Source organism: Fukomys damarensis, unplaced genomic scaffold (genome assembly GCF_012274545.1).
Source record: "Fukomys damarensis isolate Sample0158 unplaced genomic scaffold, DMR_v1.0_HiC HiC_scaffold_39, whole genome shotgun sequence".
Lineage (NCBI taxonomy): Eukaryota > Metazoa > Chordata > Mammalia > Rodentia > Bathyergidae > Fukomys > Fukomys damarensis.
Genome location: NW_022900951.1, coordinates 64,421,737 through 64,437,930, shown reverse-complemented (window position 1 = coordinate 64,437,930; position 16,194 = coordinate 64,421,737). Strand labels below are relative to the sequence as shown.

The 16,194-nt window shown below is 41.2% G+C and overlaps 1 long non-coding RNA gene across 1 annotated transcript in view; it reads left to right on the top strand.

Moving 5' to 3' along the window:
• Window positions 1-9,565, top strand: part of LOC104854358 — a 61,635-nt gene extending 52,070 nt beyond the window's left edge. The window contains exons 2-3 of the long non-coding RNA XR_778064.2: window positions 3,348-3,441; window positions 7,031-9,565. This is a non-coding gene — a long non-coding RNA (uncharacterized LOC104854358). The remainder of the gene's footprint in view (window positions 1-3,347; window positions 3,442-7,030) is intronic.
• The last annotated feature ends 6,629 nt before the right edge of the window (window positions 9,566-16,194 follow it).

Sequence of the window (16,194 nt, the reverse complement as noted above, 5' to 3'; positions counted from 1 at the left end):
GCTACCCAAGTCCAGGGTAAAGTGTCCAAGTACTACACTGAAAAATACAAGAAGTTCAGGTGGGTCAGGTCCATGTCTTCTGTTCCCTTGTTGTGGCTGGCTATGTCAAATGATGTAAGAGATTAGGGAATGTCAATGTTCACTGGAAAAATAGGTATGACCTATTAATCACAAGACACCAGAAAACATACTTAGAACAGTTCACAAAATCCTCCACCTCATTAATTTCTCACTTGAACTTGAACAGGTTTTTGCAGGATGGCATAGACTTGACATCAGTCTCAGTTATGAAATCCCAGCATAGGCTCTCAGGACCTATATGTAGAAGTTGTCATGATTTTGCTTGAGATTTGGAAAGTGTGAAAGGGCAGAGATGCCAAAGAGCTTGCTATCATGGCTTTTGTCACAAAAGCCACCCCCCTTATTTTTCCATGGTGTACTTTGATCTTGCTTTGTCCTCTTCTGCTTGTTCCAAGCTCATTTTGCTGAGCCAGTTTCTAGCTCTTCACTTTACTTTTCCAAATAAATTTTGCCACTGCTTTTTGCTTGTTTTATTCAACTCTTTGTTTGATATGAGAAGAAGCAAGTATCCAACTCCAGGAGATGAAAGAAACCCAAAACCTAATAATGTTTGATTGGCAAGCCACTTGTAGAAGGAACTACCCAATAAAATTTTGGTGAGCTAGCCAGTTTTAAAGATGAGGTACTGGTGACCAAGTTATGGCCCACATTCAGAAAAATTTTTGTTTTTCTCCACAGCGCTTGTTTTTTAATCCCCTCTTTCCTCAGTCTCTACTTTAAGCTAAGAATCAGGGAACTTGTGCTACAACAACAGAGAGGGACTACCTGGCCTAGCCTTGGGGAGGGGAAAGGTAATGTGGGCTTTCTCTTTTTCTTTCTAGCTGAGTGTGCTCACTCCATAGATTCTTGTTACCTATGCTTTTGTTTGTTGTACTTTCTTACTCTTTTTTGAAATTAACCTGGTCTTTGCTTATCTCAGGATTATAAATGGCTTTTCAGTCTCAGTTTGTGTTACATTTATTTGCTACCATCTCCCTTTGAATATTAACCTGGTTTCTGCTTACTTCAGTTTTGTAAATGACTTTTCTCAGTTTGTGTTTTGGTGTAATGGTATGATTAAGGATCCCTCTCCCTTGTTTTTGGTGGCACCAGTAAATAGGCTTAAAGCCTCCATGTAATCATTCAGCTAGCTAAGATTAAGAGTGCCTCACCCTGGGTATGGGTGGCACTAAGTAATAGGCTGAGTCTGCATGAAAGCATGAAACTGGACAGGGGCTTACATCAGTCTCCACCATCTTTTTCTTTTTTTTAAACTAACTGACCTGACCTGATGAGCTAAGCCTCTGATTTTGAAGACCTAGAAAAAGGAACCTCTTTTATTTCTGAATTATTTTAACTGACACAGTTGCTCTTCCCCATATGGAAGAGAAAAATCTGTCTGTTTTATATTGAAATGCCCAAGAATTTTACTAAGGCAGGGCAATGACAAACAGAGCCTGTTCTAACTAGCTTTAACTGACCCACTTCCTCCTCTCTTAAGTCCTACATAAGCCTATGGTCTCCTGGCTCAATTTCTTCCTTGTTAAAGTGCAGACAAGCTAAACCTATGCCTGACAACTTGAACAGAAGAAATAGACAACATTTGAAATTCCTCTAAAGAGACAATGAGCATACAAATGCAGTCATCACCATTCATAGCCTTTTTTTTTATTATTGGAGCAAATGCTAGACAATTCCCCAGTTGGCCCCATACTCATTAAGTGAAGTTGTCATATGACTCAAAATGAAAGCTGAGGTATCCGGGGGATCAGAATATCAATAGAGTCATTAAGGGACTAAAAATGCAAGTTAGACCATCAAGGTGTTCACCTAAGTGGCTAAAGGAATTATGCTTATGGAAGTTTTCCACTTACTTCACTGGAGCCATAGAACTAGATAAGGCCAACAGTGGCTTCACCCCTTTCTCTTTGATGAGTTCATCCAAATATAGAGACAAAACTCTCAGGGGGCTTTCTTCTGTGCTTTATGATGCTGGCATTGCTTGGACAGTGATGTTTATCTAGTTTGTGTTAGAGTTTCACAAGGGACACTTTTTGGAACTGTGAAGAAAAGATTCATCTGAGACTTTCCATAATGTGGGAACTTGGAGACAGTCTCCATCCCACAGAGCAGTGGTCCCCAAACCCAAAGGGGCCATGGATACTTTGTTTGGGAGAGAATCAGCCATCAAAGGTAACCCTCCAGGGCAATCTCCCTAGTCAGCTCTGGTTCTGGATTGTCTGGTCTAATAGGTGACACAGGGGCCTGATCAACTCCCATAAGCATTTTCCATTAGGGTTCAGTTTAAGGAATGCTTATTTTGTCTGAATTCTGTTGTCAGTCAGGACCCTCTCAGAGGGGGAGGTGATATTTAAACTCTGTGATTGATGTAAGAGTGAGTGAATGATTGTAGTGATCAGTGAAAGCAACAGACTCTTTCACCCATGGCACATGACAAAGGGCAGGGTTACCCTTACAAGTTTTGATTGGGGTCAGACTGTGATTCTGTGAATGCATCTACAAAAAGCTAAGTGGGTGCTCTCATGACAAGAAATTCATTCTACTACCTGGACAGTTCTTAAAGTGGCCAAAAGGCCCACAGCCAGCTGACTTAGCATATGGCTTCTCCAAGAGGAAGGTCACCCCAACCCTTTTTCCATTCTCAACTCTGCTTAAGGGTACACCATACACCATAGTTCCCATGTCCTAGAGGTCATTCTTTCCAAAGACCATGGACCTGGGGTTTTTCTCAAGCTCTCTGCTGAATGCCCAACTCCAGAGGTGGTCTCACTTATCTATCACTTATCTTACTGACTTTGAGAGTGTCCATTCTGTGTGAAAAATGTTATTTACTGGGACTAGGACAAAGATGGTATGTGTGGGGTGGTACTGGGAGAAATTCTTTATCTCCCTGAATACTGCTCACATCATGTCTCCCAACCAAGGCCCTCTGATTGCTACATAAAATGTGCCTTTATTCTTGAAAACTGCCCAGACTCAGTTTCTGTCTCTTGGTCCACCTCTTTTGTCACCCCATCATGTCTCCCCACCCACTTCCTCCATATTTATTGGAGGAACATTATGTGTGGGGCCCAATTCAGTTACTCCGTTTTACAGATTATAGGCTCAATACATACATTAAACAACATGGGAGCTAATCAGACTAAGTCTGGGCCTACTGTCTGAAAATGTATGTTAAATTTTTTTTCAAAAAGGAATCCTAAACTTGGAGATGTGTCTCTTGACATCTGTTTGTGGTTTTGTTTGTTTGTCTGTTTTGATTTTAGGAGAAGGACCACCCTGATGAGGGCCCTCTGGACTGTCCCAGGTAGTGATGCCAAGTGGGGAAGTCCCTGGGTGATCGAAGAATGGTGATCACAGGTAAATGAGTGGTGGCTGAGGTTTTGTTTCATGTCTGGTCATGTCTTGTGTCCATGTCATCTGGGACCTAAATTCTTTTTGATGCTTGGTGAGAGAAAACTAAGAAGAATTAAGATAGAGTTAAGTCAGAGACTTGGTTTTGGTCAAAAGAATTGTCCATTTTGGCTTGGTTTTAAGTTTTTGACATCTCCTCCATGTCTAATCTCATCTTGTCACAAGATCAATTCCAGCTGTAGTTTTTGTGTCCCGGGGAATGATAAAGTTCTCCTCCTAATTCATTTCCTTTGTCATTTGCCTGTGTTCCCTCTTAAAAATGCCCCCCTTTGTATAATACCATAAAGATTTTATGAGAGGACCTCTCCTAAACCTTCATATTTGTTTTCTTATTAATTCTAGGCTGCAGTTATGTTGGGCCCTCAAGTCCTATAGATTTCAGTAACCCACCCCTGACTTTAAACTGATTTCTACCTTACATCAGTCTTGCCATGAGAGGCTTCCCTCCTTAGGGGAACTATGTATTCTAGGTGTCGTGGAGCTATTAAGGGATAAGGCTTTTGGGAAATTCATTTATTTTGAGGAATGGTGTTATCACCATTACCATGGTCATTGAAGGAATATTGAGGTCCAGGTTTTCAACCTGCTCCATACCCCAGCTTGCCCTGGTGTCTCATTTGTAAGGAAAGATTGACTGTGGTCCTTGCCGTATATAAGGGAGGTCTTTTTTTTTTTTGCCTATGTCAGTTTTGTCTCTGGGACAATTGGTGTCACTGGCACTCCCCTTGGAAATTCCTTTCTGCAACATCCTTGGGTTCTCCTTAACATTTAATGACCAACTTTTGGCCTATAGTTTGGCTTTTTGGATGTCCAGGACTCAACACAGATTCACCTGGATCTCACCATTCCTTGGACCAGGACTCCTCTTAAATTCAAGATTTCTTTTGATCCTTTTCTCGATTGCTTTCCTGATTGTGTTTCTTCTTCTTTCTTCTCCTTCTCCTTCTCCTTCTCCTTCTCCTTCTCCTTCTCCTTCTTCTTCTTCTTCTTCTTTCACTATGGGAGCTACCCAGGTTATATCCCAAATGCCCGTCCACTGAATATTGTCTCACATCTCTGAGGGTTTTTCTGGCCAATATGAAAAAGAGGCAGCTACACTCCCTATGTGAAATAAAGTAGCCCAGATGTAGTGTATTGTGATCCTCAGGCAGTCCACAGAGTAGGGGATGTAATGAATGGGAAACCAGGCCACCCTGATCAGTACCCTTATTTTGACTTATGGTTGTGACAACCCTTCACCCTCAGCTTTGTCTGTGAGCCTGTACCATGAATTGGCCTGCAGCATGGATCCTAGTCACCCACTCCTCTTCTGTGGTGCCTGGGACTCGACAACTGCTCCAGATCCTATGGCCATTGATTGATGAGAATGATAAACTGCCTACCCTATTTAACACCTCTAGATCTGTGGCTTCCTCTGAAGTCTCTTCCTTGGTACCCTTAGCCCTGGGGAAGTTTCATCACCAGCCCCCAGATCTTATCTGAGGTCTTGGGATCAGGCTGCTTGGTAAAGCTCCACAGCCCTGGGAAACAGCCAGCCACCTTCCTTCCCTTAAGACAGGTGCCCCCCTTGGGAAACTCCAACCATTTTTTCTCATATGTGTTCCCTTTTCTTCTGATTTGCAAAATTGGACATACCAAACTCTTCCCTTTTCTGAAAAACCTTAGGCATTGTTGGATCCCATAGACTCTGTCCTCCAGACCCACCTACCTAACTAGGATGACTGTCAGAAATTACTGACAACACTGTTTACTGGGGGAAAAAGGAAAAGGATCAAGGCAGGTGCTCAGAAATCTCTGGTCCCAGTGGGAAATCAGAGGAGACCCACCAGATGAAGATTAACCAGGTTTACCTTCCACTTAATCCAAGTAGTGAGCAAATATGGACAAAGGAAGGGATACTTTAAAAAATACAAGACTAATGGATGGGCTCCAGTGGTAGCTCAGAAGCCTATTAATTTGGCTAAAATCACAGAGGTAATTAAGGGGCCAAATGAGTCTCTAGGAGTATTCCTCAAGCAAATCTTGGAGGCTTTCCAGGTTTATACTCCTTTCTATCTATTGGCCTCTGAGAATACCCAGGTGGTAAATGAGGTCCTTGTCTGACAGTGCATTCTTGATATTAGGAAAAAGTTACAGAAATAATAAGAGTTTACAAAAATGAATACTTGCCAGTTGCTGAAAATAGCTCAGAAGGTTTATGATAGTTGAGATTCTGAAAAACAAAAACAAGCTGAGATAATGTCCAGAAGGCAAGCTTTTTCTAAAAGGCAGGCAAGGATTTTAGCTGAAGTCATAAGGGGCCAACCAGCAAGGCTAGACAAACAGGAAGAAAAGGTCAAGAAGAGGCAGCCCCAGTAAGGAAGGGATCAGTGTGCTAAGTGCAAATAGGTAGGACATTAGAGGAATGAACATATACTGGGAAGGAAGGAAAAGAATTATTAGTGCTAGTTCTCCCTACTGAGGGAGAAAGGAAAGATTGATGGGGCCAGGGCTCCTTTGCCTTGGTCTCCAGGAGCCCATGGTCACTGCAATGGTAGGGGCCATGCTCAACTTGGTTACTAATAGACACAGGAGCTACAATTTCTGTTCTAAAAGTTTCATCTGGGCCTTTTCTCAGGCCAGGCTGACACTATCTAAGGAGTCACAAGTGAAAACAAGAAATATCCAATGACTGTTGAAAGGACTGTGGATTTGGGACATAAACAGGTTTTGAATTCCTTCTTGCTGGTACCTGAGTGCCCCTTCCCTTACTAGGTCATGGTCTGCTCCAGAAATTAAGGGCTACAATATCCTTCACCCCTAGTGGACCTCAATTGACCCTTGCCTCCAACCCAAATTTGGTATTGATCACTGTCTTGGCTTAAAAAAATCTGATGTTTCCTGACACAGAAATGATACCCCTCCTAGTTCTCTTTTGCAGCATCTATAATCTGAATATCCAGGTGTCTGGGCTAAAACCAAATCCCTGGGCTGGTGGCTCATTACTCCCCCAATAGTGATAACTCTTCTGGGAACAGCCACTCCAATCACAGTGCAGCAATACCACTGGAGCCAGAAGGCTAGACCTAAAATTGATCCTAAAGAACGGAAACTCTTGGAAGCAAGTATATTAATTCCAAGTACCCATGGAATACTCCATTCTTTTCTGTCCAGAAACCTGGAACCCAGGATTACCAGCCAATAAAAGACTTGAGAAAATTAAGTAAGTTGATGGAGACTATCCATCCTATGACTCTCCAAATCCTCATACCCCATTGATCTGTTGCCTCTAGAACATCAGGTCCACACTGTATTGGACCTGAAAGATGCTTTCTTCAGAATCCCACTGGCCACCTTGAGTCAGTCAATCTTTGGTTTTGAATAGACAGATCCACTGACAGGGGAGATAGAATAACTCATATGTACCCATCTACCACAGGGTTTATAAAACTCTCCCATTCTTTTTGGAGAGGTGCTCCAATGGGACTTAACTGAGTTCTGAGTGAACCATCCCCACTTGTCTGTTGTTCAATGTATGATGATTTACTCCTTGCAGTCAAGACCCAAAGGATTTTATGATGGAGACAAGAAATCTGCTTGGTACCATGAAGCAATTGGCATGCCGAGTTTCAATGAAGAAAGCCCAATTTTGTCAGGAGGAAATTGCCTATCGAGGCTATAAATTATGCCAAGGTAAGTGTAGCCTCTTCTTGGCATGGAAACAAGCCATCCTACAAATACCTGTTCCAACCACCAAGAAACTGGTACATGAGTTCCTAGGGGTTGTAGGGTATTGTCAGATACTCTTGGCCCTTGCACTCAGCCACTGCTGGAGGGACTGAACCATTAAAATGGACTGCGAAAAACAAGAGGCATTCCAAGCTTTAAAAGAGACCCTGATGTTAGCTCTGGTTTCGGCATTTCCATGCATAACTAAGTCATTCAGACTTATCTTACATAAGGCCAGGGGCATAACAAAGACGGTACTCACCCAAGAGAGAGACCCCTGGAAAAGGCCAGTGACCTATTTGTCAAAAAGACTGGACCCTGTGGCCTATGGGTGGCTCTCCTGCTTAAGGACAATGGCTGCTAAAGCTATCTTGGTACAAGGATCTAATGTGTACACACTGAGCCAAGAGCTATGGATAACTGCCCCACATGCCACGGATGTATGATCTGAGGGGCCGTGGATTATGGGATGTCAAATTCCCATATCACCCAGTACCAAAGCCTCCCCCTCATTCAGCCCAGAATCTTTCTGCCCCACTCACACCATAAATCTGGCCACCCTGTTACCAGATGACAGCCCAGGAAAAGTGATCCATAACTGCCAGGACTTCCTTGATCTCACCCAAGCCTCACAGCCTGATCTTCGAGACACGCCCCTGGATGGAGTGAAAATGACTCTGTTCTCAGATGGAAGCAGCTTTGTGGAACAAGGGGTCAGTATACCTGGAGCAGCACCCACTACCCAATGGGAGGTCATGTGGACCTAAGCCCTCCCTGCAGGAACCTCTGCTCAAAAGGCAGAACTGATAGCCCTCAAACAAGCCTTGCGATGGGAAAGATGAAAGAGGATCAATGTGTACATGGACAGCAGGTATGCATTTGCCACCATTCATGTTCAAGCCATGCTGTACAAAGAATGGGGACTTTTGACATCAGCTGGGAAGGAAATTAAAAATAGAGAAAAATTCTGGCTTTATTGGAAGCTGTTTGGTTCCCCCTGGAAATAGCAATGATGTGCAACAGAGGACACCAAAAAGGACACCCAAGACAGAGAAACTGACTGGCTGATTGAACAGCCTGTGAAGCTGCCTAAGACCCTATGGAGGCTATCAAAGCCCTTACTGTATTGTCATATCCACCTACAGTATTGCCAAAATACCTCACTTACTCCCCAGAAGAAAAATCAAGCTAAAGAAAGTGGAGCCACCTTCAACTCCCAAGTATGATGGGAAAGGGGGGGATAGGAAGATCGTCATGCCAGCTACCATTAGAAGAGAACTAGGTCAGCAGCTCAACTGCACTACACACTGAGGAAAAATAAAATTGGCTGATCTCCTGTCTTCCTAGTTTTTCATTCCCCATCTCTATGATGAAGCTTGCTCAGTGACAGTGCATTGCCCAGAGTGTCCTCAAACGAATGCCAAGCAAGATAGGAAAAGGGAAATGGGGTCAGGTTATGTGGGTTAAGCCCAGGAGAGAATTGGGAAGTATACTAAAGCCACCTGCAATAGGGTATAAATACTAATGGTGATAGACACATTCTCAAGGTGAATGGAAACATGGGAACAAAAAGAGAAACTGTACAAGTAATAGCCAAGAAGCTGTTGTAGGAGACTGTCCCTGGCTGTGGGCTTCCAAGTAGTATAGGATCAGATAATGGACCCACTTCTACATCAGCAGAAACACAGTCAATAGGTAGAGCCTTAGGGATGAAATGGAAGCTCCACTGTATATATAATCCTCAGAATTCATCCCAGGTACAGCAGATAAATCAGACACTTAAAACTACTATCCAAATTGATTTTAGAGACTGTTGAGAAGTGGCTCAACCTCCTTCCTTTGGCCCTCCTTCATGCATGTTGTACTTCTTACAAGGCTAGATATACTCCTTTTGAGATTATGTTTGGCAGGCTTCCCCCTTGCTTCCATGAAACAAGGACCCCATTTTGGCAGAATTAACTAATGAATCCCTATTAAGGTTTTTACCAGTGCTTCAATAAGTCCAGGAAAAAGTCCATCATAAGGTACAAGAGGTCTTGCCTTAAAGTTTCCATTTCCTACATCACGCATCACTGGTCATAAATAAAAACCAGCATATGAACAAGGCTTGTCTATATAAGGAAGCAATGTCCAAGAATGGCCCCCTAGTGGCTGCCCATGCAGGCGACATGATCCCCAACCTACCTGCACTAGTCACCCACTATATAAACAAGCCCCTTCCCTACGATTTCCTCTTTAATAAAGATCTCTCATACTAGATCTGTCAGTGTGCAGAGTGATCCTTGGCAGATGACAGTTTCTTTCATTGGTGCTGTGACTCAGATTGGGTGCTAGCCAGGTAGCACAAGATATACAAGACCAGAAGCCCTAAGTATATAAAAAAGGTGTAAAAAATGATTTAACAAAAACATATATATGTTTCCTTGTTGGTTTCAAGTTTGTTTATAAAAGATTTATATTTACAGTCATAAAGAGCTTTCATTCCTTTTGATTCTGATCCTACAAGAGATCTCTGTTAATTTTGGCCTGCATATGTTTTGACTAGTTGTAACTAAAAAAGATTTTCTAATTCAATTAGCAAAATGTATTTGAGTGGCACTAGTTTCATAATTTGTCTTATATGTTTGTCTGTGTCTAAATGTTTAAAAGTGTTTGTTTAATTGTGCTTTTTGGTCGAAATGACGTCAAATATTTAGATAGATTGTTAATTTCTACAACCTGGTTTTGCAGGTTAAATTTTAAAAAATTGTCAAGATAATTACAGATAAACTTTTAGGTTTGGGTACATTCTTGTTGGTAAATAAAGAAGCAGCTTCTCACAAGAATTTATTTTGGTCTTTGTTCACTAATGGGAGCCCCAATAATTTGCATAGCCTAATGAAAAGATATGTCTCATTAAACATGTCTTCATAAAAAGTTTACATTGATTATCATCAAAGGGTTGTGTTCTAAATATGTTATTGTAATATGTTTATGATTGTCATCTTAAAAATATAATATTTTCTGTGAAAAAACAAAGAGTTACTAAAAAAGATCCTTTTAATACCAAGCTACATTACAGGACATAAGATTTCATATAATTGCAACAATTATTATTGCTACTTTTCTAGTGTACAAAATATATTCATGTTGTCTGACCATGCAGTTCTTCCAACATATTGTTTATGGCAATAACCTTTTGCTTTAGGTACTCACCCTTTTCTTCTGCTCCACCTACTCATGATTACAGGTACATTTGTAGGCCCATACACTTTTCTTAGATGACATCCTATCAAAAGTTAATAACTTAAGTAAGTTTTCTGGGTATTTTTGGTTTGTTTTATGGATTTTACAAAAAATAAATAAATTTAACAATAGCTATTTTATACTAAGATACATATCTAGTTTGTTGCAAAGATAATGTCATCATGATTGTCATGCTAAAATATTATTATGTGTGGCTCCTGATTACAAGTTTTTTCTGTTAATATTTTACAGGAAATCAACCACTAAAACAACCATGACTGATAAAAATAATAGCCCTCTAACTGTATTTTAGATTCTAGGGTGCTTGCTATCTAGATGAAGTTAGGACAGTTAACCTCCTACTGTACTACTGATGTCACTGATCTTTTTTACTGGGTGTTCAACCACCAAAGGGCAAAGACCAACATAACTGGGCTAAGAAGACCTGCAACATTTTAGCCCTGGCCCTCCAAGTTCATCAAAGATCCAAGATATGAAGGAGCCTTTTCTAAAATATCTTACATCTTTGGTAAGTCACTCAACCTCCTGAACAGGGAGATTGCTGGACACCAGAGGACAACTGTAATGTGTGCTACAGGAGGGTCACCAAAAAAACCCAAAATCTCCCATGCTTTTCTCTAAAAGCAACATGGTCAAGCAAGGTCATGACCCATCCTAATGGCTGACACTGACAAAAGAGCTGAGAGGCTCTCTAAATGGTTCCAAAATAATGCCTAAAGAGACTTAACCAACCTTGACAGATAGCAAGAGGTTCATAGTGATTAACATAGGTCTCACTTTAACTTGGTCTTAAACACCCAACAGAGAAGAATAATCAAGAGGCAATTAATAAAAAGACACTAGTGATAAGGGAGGGCAGGGGTAAGGGGAAAAAATGAGAATCAAGACTTGTCATGTAGAGGTACAAGATCCCAACAATGAATGTAACTGTACTGTATCCCTAAAATGTAGTGATAAACTCAATTAAAGCTGAAAAAAAAGACACTAGTGATACACTTTTGAGGCTCATCACACCACCTCCCTATAAAGGGATAGAACTCCAAGTGGTAAACCAGATAACCCAGTCTCAAAACAAGGCTATAACACCTATTTAATACCACCCTCTAACTATCTCCCTGATAATAACTCAGACTGTTAGATGTTTATGTCTGTTTATCCCCACTCATTCACTCTAACTCCCATCCCCCTAGATTTTAACCTGTCTGTCTCAAATACTGACAATTTATCTCCAGGTCTGAGACAGTACGCTATGGGTCTCCCATTTCCTACACTAACCACTAACCTGACATACACAGCGCAAAATGACAACATCACTTGCCTTGCTTACTCCCTCTTTATCTCAGAAGAGCACCCTGTCTGCCTATCCAATGGCCTATACTTCATATGCAGCTGGGAGGAACTCCAATGCCTCAACTGATCTAAAATTTTCTGTTACATATCATTTCTCAGCCCCACCCTTGATCATCTATATGGAATCCCAGATGTTTAAAAGGATCCTCCCACAGTCAACGGTCAACAAGAGGGTGGCCCCCTTCCTGGTCCCCTTCTTGATAAAAGTGTGGGTCCTCACTGGCATGGCAGTGTGTATAACATGTATTTCTACCCCTACACATTTCTATCAGGCATTGTTAGTAGATATCTTAAAAAGGGATAGACAACATAAGCCAAGCCCTAAACACAGTCCAGGATGAGATTAATTCCCTAGCAGCTTTCCTGTTCCAAAATAGATGTGCTCTTGGCTGAGCATGGTGGTGCATGTCTGTAATCCCAGCACTCAGGAAGCTGAGGCAGGAGGATAGATATGAGTTTGAGAAATGCCTGGACTCCATAGTGAGTTCCAGCTCAGTCTCAACTACATCTTGAGACCCTGTCTCAAAAAATCAAACAAACAAACAAAATAGATGTGCCCTCAACATGCTAGCAGCAGCCCAAGGGAAAACATGCCAGGCTCTAGGTAAAGAGTGTTATTTTGTTAACCAATCAGACATAGTCAAGACAAAGGTTAAAAATTACAATACATCAATAACCTTAAAAACAATGGGCTACATGAGGAATGACTCAAGATTACTCCTGGTTCCATCAGATTATGCCATGGCTACTTCCCATATTGGGCCGGCTGACCTGCATGTGTCTTCTGGCCATAATAGGCCCCCATCTGTTTTGCTATTTTTTAAATTTAATTTATTGGTACATTCTAGGTAGACAACAGTTACATTCATTACTAGGATCTTGTACCTTTACATGCCAGGTCTTTCCCCTCAAACACTTTAATTCCATTTTTACATTTTCTCATATTTTTTTCCTTTTCCCTTGTTCCCCCTTCCATATCCTTCTCACTGTCCCTACACCTTTGGTCCTTTTCTTCCTATTTGTTAAGTGTCCCATTAGGATCTTGAGTACTATTTTAGTTTTTCACACTAGAGATACTATTCGGTATTTGCATATGTGTGCCTTATTTATTTCACTAAGAAGTATATGCTATTTTAATTATTGTAAAATAGATGTGTGAGTTCTAGCATTGGTATTCAAGTTTGCTCATTTGTAAAAAATATATATAATTTGCCTTTCCATGGGTTTTATCTTCCTTCTGTATCTACAAGCCAACTGGGAGTTAATTTGTTTCTAAAACAGTACAAGTAATTTTTTTGTTTCACTTACTAAGTAAATGGGTCTCTGTATCTCAAGGTTGCATATTTTTCTACATTTCTTTTAAGGCAGAGATAAAACTCCAGGGCTACAAGATATAATTGGCTATTTTTATATCTCAGATGTCATTGGACATGATAAATAAACTCTGTACATGACTCTTGTTTACATCCTCATTCTGGCCAGTCTCCCCCTGCTTACTCCAATTCCTCCAAGATCAAATCCAAAAAATTTCTAATAAGATGGTCAATCAGCTTATCTTACAGGAAGTGACCACTTCACCAGCCTGCCTTCTAACTAAAGCCCCATGGCAAAGATTCTGCTGTGGTTTATTCACTTCATAATTCAACTACAAGATGTCCATTGGTTCTGTCCTCAAGAAAGATCAGTAGGTGGGATCTTAGATTGGTCAACAGAACACTTCTACCAGAAAACCCTCTGAGATTTTAGTTTAAAAAAAATTACCTTCTATATAATTCTCCTTATCTGCTGGCTTACATTCCCACCCCCGCAGCTACGAGTTGAGCCATTTGACTCATTTGACTTTTTGACCCCAAAAAAGTCCCAACACCAAATGTGAAACATACAGTTCTTTTTATACATCTCACAGCAGTAGCTTCTCCTACTCAAAAGTACCTGATCTGCTGTTTGTCATACTCACCCAAAGATTGCCCTTCCTGCACTGAGTATATCATCTCTTCCTTAGATTCCTCAGGGCAGAGACAAGGCAATTTAGTTGTACTCCCAGGATACTGCCGTTCCCATAAAAAAGAGTTTGTGGTCCCCAATTGGCACCTGGGAAACATAAGTCATGCTTGATTCTCACCCAACTTCCACACTAGAGTTTTGGTCCATCTGTTCTGCCATCCAGTCACCTTCTCAGTTATACATGATCCCCGATTTAAAAAAATGCATTTAACTCTTTGGCAGTGCTATTATCTTTTGATTATTGCCAGGAAATGCCCCTTCTACCTGCCATATATAAATATGATACTTTCGGGATACATCTAACTCAATTCTTTCTTTGCCACTTCAGGGCCCCCTCCCCATGGTTGTGCTGCCCCTCCAGCTACTACACACACCTAGATCAGCCCCCACCACTCAACAATCTTACCATCATTGCCCTCCTTAAAGCTCCTAAATAAGCGGCCCTCCAACAGTTATGTCACCCCTGCAAGGGCAAGAGATGATAGACTAGAGATCCCTCCCTCAGCCTCTCATTACCCCACACCTGCCCCTTTTCAGCAGGAAGTAATTACAGAAGAGAAGAGAGATACTTCACTCCTCTTTCTGAGGCCATAACAGAAAAAGGGGGGGATGTAAGATAAGTACCTTGAAATGGCTGCTGCCATTCTGACAAGTAACTTCCTTCTTCACTTTAAAGTTTCCATTTCCTACATCACCCATTGCTGATCATAAATAAAAACTGCTGCACAAGCAAGGCCTGTCCATATAAAGAATAAATGTCCAAGAATAGCCCCTGAGTGGCTGCCCATGCAGCCGACAATCCCTGACCAGCTTGTATTAGTCACCAACCATATGGCCAAGCCCCTTCCCCCCTCCTTCCTCTCTCTCCTTTCATTGAATGGGCCACCATGCTGCTGTGGATCTTTATTAAAGATCTCTCATACAAGCTCTGTTGGTGAGAGGAGAGATCCTTGGCAGGCACCAGTTTCTTTCAACACGAACAGAACATCTCCTGAAGTCCTGTATGTGCCATTAACATGATAACTTGAAGTTTTTGATAGGATGGCCTAGACTTCATATCAAGCTGAGGTGTGGGATCCAAACACTGGCTGTCAGGACCTGTATATAGAAGTTCTTGCAAGTTTCATCAAGATTTGGACATTATAAAAGAACACAGATGCCAAGAAGAGCTTGTCATCCTGGCTTTCCTTGCTATAGCCCACACTGCTTTCTCTATGGTGTTCTTTGATCTTGCTTTTTCCTCTTTTACTTGGTCCAAACTTTGTCTTCAGAACCAGTATCTTTATCACTCTTCACTTCTACTTTTTGAAAAACCCTTGTCACTGATTTTTGCTCATTTCATTCAATTATTAGTTTCTGATGTGAAGAACCTGGAATCCAACTCTAGAAGGACAGTCAAGCAACTCAAAACCTGATAGTGTTTGATTGAAAAGCCACTTTTAGAAGAAGCTACCTGGTAACAAAAGCATGTGCCTACTGACAAAACTTTTCTTCTGTTCTACTCTGCTTAGGCTCATCCCTGCTGAGACCTGTGTCACAGCTTTAAAAATTCTTTCTATATTGTTTTGATCAAAAACATAATATAAGCCCAACTTATCATCAGGAGTCTTCTTGTTTATTATAGGGATAGAAGCTTTTTTCCCACAACCTAGTCATTTCTACATGGTTAAGTCACTGCTTAACCTGCACCCTCAAAAAATGTCTTGGTTGCTTATAAAAAGGAGACTAGAGGAAAAATGAAGATTTTCTCCTTTTTGGCTGGGCTGTCTGGTTGCCCACTTTCACTGAGGTTTCTAAGCTCTCTGGGCTGCTGCTGCATTTGATGTTGTGAGGTCTCTGGGCTGCTAAAGCCTTTGATATTTGGTGAGGTTTATGGGCACCTATATACTAAAGTCCCTTGGATTACTGTCTGGTGAGGTCTCCTGTGCGTGGATTCATAATGTCCTCCTTGCTTGGCTCACCATGTTACAGTTTAATGAAGCAATAATAGTCCAATTTCTTGTATACGAAGAGGAGAGACTTGCCAAGTGTACATTCAGTAGCAACAGTAACAGGAAAGGAAAAGTGGAGCCAATAACTCAGGCTTTCAAAATTTAAAGGTCAAATATTTCTGCATTCTGTGCCTCTCACTGAATATCTTCCTGATGCCTAGCTTTCCTAGACTTTGTTAGGTTTTTACCATTGTGTGAATGACTTTCATTCTTTGCTTGTGGTGAAAAAGATTGTGGATTCTATTTCTCAGAAATCTATTACACACTGATCCCCAACATGAAACTATACTACAAAGCCACTGTGATAAAAACAGCATGGCACTGGCAAAGAAAAAAACCTGAGGATCAGTGGAATAAGTTGGAATATACAGAAACAACTTCAGATGTGCTCAGTTACCTC